Here is a 12985-nt window from a genome sequence, read left to right as displayed (position 1 = left end):
TAGTTAAAAGTGATAAATTGTAGTGTCTTTCTAATAATGATTGTAAGTTGGTTAATAAGGTTAAATAAATATCAAACCTAAAGTTTAATCACAAATATACTAAATTTCAATTTTAAAACAATATCTTTACTTCTATTTATAAAGTTATGTCTTTAAATTTTAACATATTATACTTAATTTATTATATTTAAAATGTTGTTACATGTAAACCATTATCAGTTTAAAGCTACAATTTTTGAACAGTTTTGACAAAATACATAAATTGTTAATTTAAATATAACATTACAGTGTCAACTTAAATATAAATTTCAGTTCCACTAAAAAAAACAAATAATATTTTGTAAATAGTTAAAAGTGATAAATTATAGTGATAAATACAAAAAATAAATTGTAATATCAGTTTAACTAAAATATTTCTTAAATATATTTATATAAGCGTTAAAAATTTTCAAATAAGTAGCTTAAAATAACTTATAATAACAATAGTTAAAAATAACTCTATATAAATGATTATATAGTTACCTTTAAAATCAAAAAATAATGTTTGATGTTTTAAATAATTATAATGATAGAAATTAAAACATTAAGCAAATAAAATTTAAAAAATTAGTTAAAAATAACAACTATAAATAATATTAAACCATATATAATATTTAATTTTATTGATGTGTAACTCGCGAGTAGAAGTCATTCAAATGATTGAGATTATGACGTTATAATAGATTTATATATTATCATATAATTCAAAATAATCAATATATTATATCAAATTAATATACGAATTATTATATCAAATTTAACAACGTTAGTGTTATATTTTAAAAAATATATATTTGTAAAGACTTCAACTATATAGATGTTTCTGCGTATTACAATGTCCACTAAAATATAAATTTCAGTTCCATTTAAAAAAACTAAAGAATATTTTGTAAATAGTTAAAAATGATAAATTGTAGTGATAAAAGAAAAAACTAAATTGTAATTTCAATTTAACTAAAATATTTCTTAAATATATTTTTATAACCGTTAAAAGTTTCCAAATAAGTAGCTTAAAATAACTTACAATAACAATAGTTAAAAACAACTCTATATAAATGATTATATTGTTAGCTTTAAAATAAAAAAACAATGTTTGATGTTTTAAATAATTATAATGATAGAAATTAAAACATTAAGCAAATAAATTTTAAAAAATTAATTAACAATAAAAACAACTATATATAACATCAAATCATATATTATATTTAATTTTATTCATGTGTAACTCGCGGGAAGAAGTCATTCAAATGATTGAGATTATGAAGTTATAATAAATGTATATATTATCATATAATTCAAAATAATCAATATATTATATCAATTTAGTATATATACAAATTATTATATCAAATTTAACAACAACGTTATTGTTATATTTAAAAAATTACATATTTGTAATCGTTAAAACTAAACAGTAATCTCAATTTAACTAAAATATTTCATAAAGATATTTTTATAATCGTTAAAGTTTTTCAAATAAGTAGTTTAAAATAACTTACAGTAACAATAGTTAAAAATAAATGTATATAAATGATTATATTGTTACATTTAAAATCAAAAAACAATGTTTGATGTTTTAAATAATTATAATGATAGAAATTAAAACATTAAGCAAATAAATTTAAAAAAAAATTAATTAACAATAATAACAACTACAAATAACATTAAACCATATATTATACTTAATTTTATTCACGTGTAATTTGCGGGTAGAAGTCATTTAAACTATTCAGATAATGCAGTTATAATAGATGTATATATATTATCATATAATTCAAAATAATCAATATATTATATCAATTTAGTATACGAATTATGATATCAAATTTAACAGCATTATTGTTATATTTTAAAAAAACATATATTTGTAAAGACTTCAACTATATATGTGTTTTTCGTGCAACGCGCGGGCATTCGCCTAGTCTATAATATATGCCAAATATGAGTAACATCGTTTGGCAATACACTTCTTTGCTTTGAGAACATTGATTATATACTTGTTGCGATTCTTCTATTTTCCCCATATATGATGAGATGTTCACCATCAGGAGACTTACTCAAACCATCTTCTTTCCACAAACTATTTCAGCATCAAAAATACTTAGCCAATCCATTCTCAGTATGACATCAAAGCCACTAATTTGGATGGGAATCAAATTAGCACTGAACTTCACCCGCTAAATTATATTACAACATTAAAATATTCTTTAATAACAGTAATTTGTTTTCCATCGGCTATTTCTACAATAATTCTCACATTTAGAGATTTCAATTTATATTAATCTTTTTACCAAAATCGAAAGAAACATTGTGTTGCAAACATTCACATTCATTGTAACAACCATAAACAATGATAAAAAAAATTCATTTTTAAAACCAATAGTTTCAATCACCAAATGTCTCCAAGTCAGTCACCAAATGCAATATCAAAATATCAGAGTACAAATATCCATAAAGTGTGGAAATCATGAGGGGAGGATGTTGTGCCATCACGTCGGGCCCTTCCCTTTCATATCGTAAGTACCTGAAATCATAAACATAAACTGTAGGTATAAGGCTTAGTGAGTTCCCCAAAGTACCACATACCAACATACAATTAGGCCTAGCCATGGGGTATATTCCAACCAAATACACAAATATGAGCATAGTCATGGGCTTTCTTCCAAACCTATCATATATTCATGGGCTCAGCCTTGGGGCCCAACCTTGGGGTCTATTTCAACCCAATCATACAATAATGGGCCCAACCCTGGGGTCTATTTCAACCCAATCATACAAACATATAAAATTCACAAAGACAATTAGCACAATACAACGGGTCGGAATTGGTGCCTTCAACCCATGAGTATAATAAGAAGACTCACCTCACATTTTTAACTGATAGATAAACAAATCACTGACCCGAATACTACCACTACTGACCACTTATACAATAACAAAAACTCAAACTTCAATCTACTACTCAAAATACCCAAGATCACCTAAAGTCAAACTTGGTCAAAAGTCAACGGTCAACAATCAACATCAAAGTCAACTTCAACTAATTGTCACGTCATGGCCATCCTTGGCCACGCCGTGGCCACAAAATGACAGTGTAGATGTGACTTAGCCCAGGTGTCACACTGTGGCAGCCTAGGTCATGTCGTAGGCATTGGGCTCCCAACAACTTAATAGATTAAGTTGTTTTTCTTTGATCCAAAGGCTCAAAAGCTCAGATCTGGTCCTTTCTAAGTTCCAAGTGGATAAAGTTTCCAACTTTATCCATTTAGACCCTCCAAGATATAGACATCTCACTTCTAGGTCTAATTAAGGCAAAAACATAACTTGGCTTAACCCATTAAGCACTTCCTCTTGAAGACTACTAGATCCCCATTTCCAAAAACATTTCTAGCATCTTATAATAACATAAAAACCCTTACTTTCTAGACACGTGTGTCTAATGCATTTCTTGGATCCTTATTAGGTTAAAATGAGGGGTTTTGACCCAAAGATCCATGCATGGCATCAAAACTCACTAATACTTCATATGCAAAGCACTACATGCCCTAAATGGCATGAAGATTCATAAAGCTACAAACTTTATGAGATCTCACCACCCAAAAATCAATACCATGAAGATTAAGGGACAAAATAGCTAGATATAGGCATATAAAGCATAAAGATTCAATTTTGAGGACTTACAAGAGTCTAGAAATATGTTCAAGGTAGATGGGAAGAGTTGATTGTTGAAACTTAGCTCCCTTCTTCTTCTTTTTCTTCAATGGCTTCAAAGGAATACCCAAAATAAGGTTCAAACAAAGGAGGAAAGGATTAGGGTTTTCAAAAACTCAAAAGGGCTGATAGAGGCCGAGGGTGAGCAAATCCTAGCCTCTTTATTCCTTTAAATAGGGAGAAAAACCCGAAAATAAGGTTTTCCCATTTGTCAGCTGCCACGTCGTGGCCATATACTGCCATGTTGTGGCGGCCTTTAAATGAACCCAACATTTCTCGAAGCACCACATCGTGGAACTTATCCCACGATGTGGCAACCCTGCCAAGCTTAAAGATTTTTGGATAACGAATTACCTCGGGATCCGGATGTTACAATTCTCCTCCACTTGAATTAGACTTTATCCACGAAGTCTGTTGCTGCACCCAACATAATAGGCATTTTATTTTAACACTCCATCCTATAACACTCCATTCTACAATATGACTTTTTTTTTATTAAATGTCATATACTTTTCAGCAAATACATGCAATGTTGACTTTACTTTTTGTTATATATTTTTCTTTTATATATTTTTTTTGCTTTTAATATATATATATATATATATATATATATATATATATATATATATATATATATTTTGACCTTTCATAATTTTATTTATATCTTATAGAAATATAGGTATACAGTAAATGAAATTCCTAAATAACTGTATTTATTTATTTTAATTAACGATTTAAGAATTGAAAAACAAATTTAACGTTTATAGTTTATAGTATTTTTATTAGATTTAAGAATTAAAAAAATACAACATGTGATGACCAAAATATAACAAAATCGCGAACTAGGGTGAATGTGTTTTTTTTACCACAAAACCATTTTGTAAGTTACTCTCGAATTTTAATTTCACACACAAATGATCTCCATTTTTAACATGCAAATTATAACTAAATATAATTTCAATATACAATCATGCTAATATGCATCTAGAAATGACAATTTGTTTAATCTAAAAAAATCATATATAACCAAAAGTTTATTTTGAGAATTTATCATTTATAATCAATGAGTTGTGTGAGGGTAAAAGCTACATGAACTGTAACGCCATGTTCCGAATCACTTTCCTAATTCGGGACTGTGGCCTGAAGATAGGTTATCATAAGGCTGGGGGCCTTTGGAAAACAGAGATCTAGACCCATTTAGGTGCGAATAATGTAATTGAGGTGATTAGGGAGTTTGGGTTGTGTCTTGGAGCCAAGGGGTAAATTGGTAAAGTGGTTGTTCGAGCTCTTTATGAATTTTGGATTTTTGTTCAGAAGTTTTTGAGGTGAGGATAAGTTGATAGATATGTAGAGCTTCTCTCCACCTTTCTGTGGATATAAAGAACGTCAAAAAAGGAATTGAAACGAAGAAGTTATGGTCGTTTGAAGTTGGAGTGGTTCAGGTGAGTGATCGTTGACTTGTTGACCAAGCTCATTTAAGTCTCACGACGTGTGCATGAAGTAATCACGACGTGAGATGCACCTGATGCACCAAAACCCTAATTTTCAGGTATTTAAAGGTATGGGATGATTAGGGTTGCTTCTCCTTAACCTCTTTCACTCCCAAGTCACTAAAAAAATCTAGATTTGGCCCTCTTGATCTCTTGAGTTATTGTTGGTGGTTTTGGTGTGCTAATGGTGCTTTGATTCCCTTGAAGAAGAAGAAAGAGCTCTTGTGGTGACTCATTTTGGCAAGATAAGCTCATCTTTGTGGACTAGCTGAACTTGTGAGCTCCAGTAAGGTATAAAGATCCTACCTTTTTCACTTGAGGTTGCTAGATATAGGTTTTCGCTACCTTCTTTGCATGAGATCTTGGCTTACCAAGCATGAGGTTCATAAAGTTAGCAACTTTATGAACCATTGAGTCATTTGCTTAATTAGAACCCTTGGATATGTACTTTGGTGCAAGTTATGGACTCCAAGTTTGAATCTTGATGTTTATACCCATCTTTTGACCTAAATAGTGCTTAAGTCATGTATTGGACATATGTGACTAAAAAGCTTCAATTTTTATGGTCCTTGGGGTCAAGGAAGACCCTCAAGACTGCCCCATGTTAAGGCTTAATGGATTAGGAGCTTAATGCTCATTTTTTTGGTCAGATCTGAACTCACGACATGAGGAATGAATCCTCACGATGTAAGCGTGTATTCTAGGAAGTTTCTAGGCAAAAATCACGACCTCACGACATGAGCATAAGGTGTTCACGACGTGGGCATCACCTGAGCAAGTTTTGGGCTCTTTGGTTGTGGGCTAGCTTGGTATTAGACTTATCCTTTGGTTTGGGCTCATAATGGGATAAGGATTTTAAAGCAATGGACTTATGGTTAGGCTTGCCTTGCTGGGCTTGCCCTAATGGGCCTTGGATGATGAATTGGGGCTTAGTGGGCCCAATGTAGTTAGGTCTTGATTGGGCACAATGGGTTTGGACCTTTGGGCCATCAGAAAGTCATTGGTTCAGAAAAGTAAATGGGCTTTAGGAAAAGGCCCATGAAAGGGTTTGGGCCCAGTTTGGAAAATTGGGCCATTGAAGGACTTTATTGGATTTTATAGTTTTGGTCCTCGATTGTGAGTATTGAATGGAATAGGGGTGAAACGGTCATTTCACCCCAAGTAAGAATTAAGGATCATGGTTTGAGACCCAATTGCTAATTGGGTGATATTCTGGTATTGATAGTTCAAGGAGTTGCCAGGACAGTAGCTAAGGATTTCTTGCAATGGACTTCAGCAACGCGATGTGAGTTACCTTCCAGTAGAAGTGGGTCTAAGGCCACAATGTCGGCCCACTAGTAGGAGTTGTTTGTTAGATGATTGTCTTTATGATAATTGTCTGGTATGCCATTATCTGTTATGTTTTATGTGCTAGTATGGTATGATGTTATGTTATAGTGGTAATATGGGGAATAGTCCCCGTATCAGGTCGAAAGGACCAGAGGGGTAGGTCGGGCACCCCCGTATGCCTGATAGTATGTTTATGTTATGTTATGTCATTATGTGGTAGTGGTAGGGGTGAAATAGTCCCTATAACCGGTTGAGATACACCGGAGGGTAGGTCCGACACCTAGATATGTCTGACATGGGGTAGGTCGGGCACCCCGGTATGCCTGACAGTGGGGTAGGTTGAGCACCCCAGTATGCTCAGCAGGGTAGGTCGGGCACCCAGATATGCTTGACAGGGTAGGTCGGGCACCCAGATATGCCTGACAGGGTAGGCCGGGCACCCAGATATGCCTGGCAGTACGTGATTTGTATGGTATGTGGTATGATGGGGGGACTGACTAAGCTTCGTGCTTACGGAGTTACGGTTTTCAATTTTGGTTTCAGGTATTTCGTTTTCAAAGGAAAGGAGTCGGCTCGATCGCGGCGCATCACACTATGTTTTCCACACATGAGATCTTTGGGATTATACTTTGATATTGTTTTATGATGACATGCTTTGATTATTGACATACTGGTTTTGACATGATATGTTATTATGGATGTTTTCTTATATTGTTGGTTTTATAATAACTTAATTAAAACGAAATTTTTGGTCTTAAATTTTGGGATGTTAAATGAACAACAAAAATTAACTAAGAATCAACGTAAATCAAGAAGAATTGTGTTTTATAATATGAAATAATATATCCTCTATAATAAAAACATGTATCGTTTGTAATTTTAGATATATATAGGCTTAGGTTATTTTGTTTTTACTAACTATTGTGTGCAAGAATGCACAGATCTGGACCACCGGATGGAATAGAATCAAAGGTCATGATCTAAGGGTCTATGATACTACAATAGGGTAACATGTACCATATAATCACACAAATTTCAGCATAAGGGCATTTTAGTCAATTAACCTATATTAAAAAAGGAAATTTTTGGATTTTTAGGGATAATTAATTCCATTATTTTTTAAAATATGAATATTTTAAATTAATTCAAATTTAAAAATTCGATTTTATTTTGTCAGAATGACAGAATGTCAACCATAAACTAGTAAATATATTTTCGATTTTATTCTTACAGAATATATTTTCAATGCATATATTTTTGATAATTAACCTAATTTAAGAATTCTACATATTATTCATATACATCTATGATTTTATTCTTAATACATATCCGAAATAAAATACAAATTCATGCATATTCTTACATATTAATACCCTTATACATTTTAATATAGTTATACATATTCTAACATATTCTAACAGAATATCCACTTGATCTTCGCATATATACTTGTTGTTAAACTCGATTCCAAATATTTCTCTTGTATGATCAATATTGAATTCCTTCTCCATGCAATTCTGAAAGAATAAGATACATTACTCGTTAGTATTACTCGTTAAACAAATATATTTGTTGTTAACAAACATTCTTAAAGACATTCCAATAGAATGCATTTATATGAATAAATTCTGACAGAATATATTACAAAATGCACTTAAATAACATTCTTCTGCGAATTCTTACGAATAATAGGCATCAAATCGATGAGTGTTACTAACCTCATTCTAAAAGAATATTGTGTTTTCTCCTTCTGAAAGAATTTGCAGGTTTGAATACACCAAAATAACATAACTACACATATTAACTTCAATTCTAAAAGAATATTTCATTTCTGTATGTTGCTTAAACTTTAATTCCTTAAAAATTCTTACAGAATATTATCTATTTTACTTCTAACAGAATATTTCAACACAAGTATAAATATGTTATTGTAATTCTAACAAAATAGCATGTGGTTTAGCTTAACATATTCTAACGTAATCTTCCCAGTAAGTACAACATATCAAACTTGCCTCATTTACACAAAAACCTTCTTTTTTTAACATTATATCAAACACTTGGATGATATGTTTTATTATCAACATTGAAAAAAAATACAACAGTACAAGCAACATTCAAAAACATTGATAACAAAAAAAATTGATTCTTGATTCTCGCTCACTTCCAAAATCACAACTAGTATATAGAAAAATTAAGTGCAATTGATGCTAAAAAGATAAAAGAATGGAGTTTAATCGGCGAGTGTTACTAACCTTAATCACAAACACAAAACCTTGGATGATTTCAGCAACATCAAAAGAAATCGATGGATTTTAAAGACTTGTTATCTCTTCTCTCTTGCCATGTCTACCTGCTCGTGTTTGGTTATAGATACATACTAAACATAGTTAGATGAGCATCCAAATCAAATTTCAAAAAGGAACTGTTTTAATCGAAGAAGGAGATGGAAGATGGTCGATTGTAAAATCAGAAATTAGGTTTAAAAATTAGAAATTTAGTTCAAGAACATACCAGGGCTATGATGTTGGTGTACGACGACAGCTATAAACCGATTTCGGTGATGGAATACGAAGCCGACGATGGAGAGGGAGGAAAAGGAAGATACGGTAGTGGCAAGATGAGGGATACAAAGGTATGTCTGCGAATGGTCGATGGTTATATAGAAGAGATATTAGGTCAACATATATTTATTTTGTTTCCTTAATTGCAAGTGTAAAAAACCAGAAATACCCTTCTTGATTTAATTAGTTATTTAATTATTTGCTAATTTGTGATTGGTGCATTTAGGAATACAATAGTTGGTAGAAACATTTGAACCTAACTCTCTCTCTCTCTCTCTCTCTCTCTCTCTATATATATATATATATATATATATATATATATATATATATATATATATATATATTTAGTGTTGTAAAAATCCCGATTAGGTCTCGATTAATCTCTGATTAATCCTTAGGCGCTACTTGACCGATTAGAGAGCGCCTAGCAATGAATCTATGCATACAAAATGACTGAAACAGTAGAACCCGATGAAATTTTAACACTTTGAAGAAGTTATATCTCAATAGAAACTATTTGAGGTATGATTAGTGTTGTTTATTATATTAACCTATTTTGTTATGATATTAGTGGTATTTATGAATTTTAATATGATATTAGTCATATTAAAATTTTCAAAATCTAACAAATTAACAATTAATGGTTCCCGATTAATCCCCCGATTAATCTCCGCCTAGCCAATTAATCCCTTGACATCGGTCCACCGACTAGCTAACGTCGAACGATTTTTACAACCTTTATATATATATATATATATATATATATATATATATATATATATATATATATATATATATATATATATATAAGCTTAGGTTATTCTATTCAAAGTAATTATTGTGTTATTGTATGAATAAATGTGGACCAATCAAATTTACTTATTTTAAGAAATTGATTAATATATATTATTCAATTAAATATAATTGAAAAATATCATCTTAATTAATTACAAGGGTAATTTAGTCAATTAATATAGATTTAATAAAGGAAAATTGCATTTTTTTAAAAGATCATAGATTCTATTAATTTTAAAAATCCAATTTTACGAATTTTAATTCTTTTAATTCGGACATTCTGAGAGAATATGTTTATGAGTATATTCAAAAATAAAAATATTCTTGAAACATAAATAATAAAAATATTCTTGAATATATTTCTTGATCATGATTTTAAAAACTTTTTATAGAATAACAAATTCTTGAACAATCAATTGACGAATAAAAACAAAAAATACATTATTTCTTATAGAATACGGGTAACAAGTGTTAAGAATTACATTTATTGTTATAGAATAAAACTAAAAAAACTTTCAAAACGGGAAAGAAAACATCAAAATCTAACAACGACACTAATACATTCTAAAAGAATAATATTTCTTAGAATCACTTTCAATTTTGTGGTCCGTTCTTCAAACATCAACTTTTGTGATTCCAACAGAATTGGAATTCGTGATTCCATTCCAATAGAATTGGAATTCATTATTCCATTCCAATAGAATTGGAATCTCACCAATATTATCCATTGAACCATCTACATAAACGAATTGTTTTTTATCATATAAGAAGAAGTAAAATTGATATGAAAATAGTGACAAACTACCTTCACTTTCAACATCACTATCCACCTTAGTCCCTTCTGGTGTCGATGACCAAGCCCCAATCCAAACACCCAATTGATATCAATCAAAACCAAGAGGAGAATAAGAACTTGTGTTGTTCTTCTCCTTCAATTTCCGTTAAAAATCAAACAAAAGAAAGAGAAACCTTTACCTGTTGCTTCCCGTTCATTTTTTCTATTAAAGAAGAACCAGCCAAACACCCCATTAATTCATCATTGTTGTTGCTAGCATCTCCCTTCCCTCTTTGCGTTTGGCTGCCGGACAGAAGAGGGGAAAGCCAAGAAACGATCGGAGCAGAAACCCCCATCCGTTACCTACAATCGTCGGAGGGCCGAAATCCTTTTCCCTTTTCTCGTATGTTACTGACTTCGATCAAACACCACAGAACAAATCTCTTACTGTCTTCTGTCGATCGATTCTTATCCCCCATGATTCGTGATCACTAGTAATGAAGCAGATGGACCAAGGAGGAGTCCTCCGGAGATTGATTGCCCATCCTTCTCTACTTGTGATTTCTTAGCTAAGACCGATGCTTCTCCCCACTCCTTGCGACAGATCGACAAACGAACCAAAAGAGTCACCGAGCCACTGTCGCTGCCTTCATGCCTCCTTCTTGTCTGTCGACCGCCACTGCCGCCGTTGCTTTTGGGGCTGCCGACGATGGGAGAAGGATCATAAAGACTCACGAAGCCAAACACCCATTTAATTCGTCATTGTGGTTTTAAAAAGCAGATAGATGGAGAAAACCTAGGTAGCTGAATCAATGGTTACCATAATTATAAGATATTATTTGTGGAAATTAGTTATCAAATTACCTATTTACCCTTATTTATTTATTTTTATTTTAATTTTTAATTGACTTACATTTATGCATATAATAACACAACAATTACTTTAAACACCTGAACCTAGCTCTTTTTTTTTTTTTTCTCTCTCTCTCTCTCTCTCTCTCTATATATATATATATATATATATATATATATAAAGATATATATATATATATATATATATATATATATATAAAGATATATATATATATATATATATATATATATATATATATATATATATAAAGAGAGAGAGAGAGAGAGAGAGAGAGAGAAAAGTAAGAGAGAAACAAAATTTCAGAAAACAATATTTATTGACCATGATATATGTTAGACTAGACATAGAATGTAGTGTCTATAAGGGTCGACGGAATCGTCCCCGTCCTTCTCGCAACCCGCCAAACCCTTTGTGGAGGGAGCCGAACCCGCCTAAACCACATCCCTCCCAACCAATCTTCCCCATATTCCTTCTCTTCCAGCGGTTTGAGGAACCTTCAATACCCTCTCTTTCTCTCTTGCTCTCCTCCCGCTCATCCCTCTCCTCCTGCTTGGTCAAACTCACTCACTCCAACCCTCTACAATTCCCTCCTCCCTAACACCACCCAACATAATATCTTCCCATTTGATCCACATAAGAACATGCACCATAATTTATTTTATATTAACTTGATAACTTTTAAGGGTTATTTAAAGATTGAAAAAAAGTAAGTATTTGAGAATTCCTAAAATTAACTTTAATAAATTAAATCCAACTACCAATTAAAAGCCTTCTCTTAGGTAGGTTTCGGTCAACGATCTACAACAATTTTTCACCCGTCAACTTTATATAATTTTGATCCCAACAAGAATAATATCACATAAATCAAAGCAAACTCGTCCACATCTTCGGTATAAACTCCTACACCATATAATTACTTATATACAAGTAACCCTTTAACCTCGATGTGAGATAAAACATCATAAAATACATATAATGTGTCTGACGTTATGTTTCAATCATTATACAAGAAATACCACATCATCATAAAAATATGAAATAATAATTAAACAATCATGCCCTACTTGTGCTTGTCAGAATGCTCCAACATTAGAAGCTTGTTTGAGTGTTATGTGAAGACTTTCCATGTTGAGTTAAAAAGAAAAAGATGACAACATATCACTTAATCACAACCCCTTTTTGAGTTAAAATTTTGAAGGAGTCCTGTTAACAAGAATAGATGTCATTAGAGGTATCAGGTAAACATGAATCCAAGAATGTCATTTAGACCCAAAGCCCAAATTAACCAAAGTGTCATCGAGGCAACTCCGACTTAAGGAGTCGTATGTCTTCTCAAACTTTACCATGATGAGCATCAACTTCTTCTTTTTTCGCCTTATACCAACTAAAATTTCTATAAATCATTAAAGGA

This window comes from Lactuca sativa, chromosome 1, assembly GCF_002870075.4.
Source record: "Lactuca sativa cultivar Salinas chromosome 1, Lsat_Salinas_v11, whole genome shotgun sequence".
NCBI lineage: Eukaryota > Viridiplantae > Streptophyta > Magnoliopsida > Asterales > Asteraceae > Lactuca > Lactuca sativa.
Note: the sequence above shows the minus strand (reverse complement) of the source record.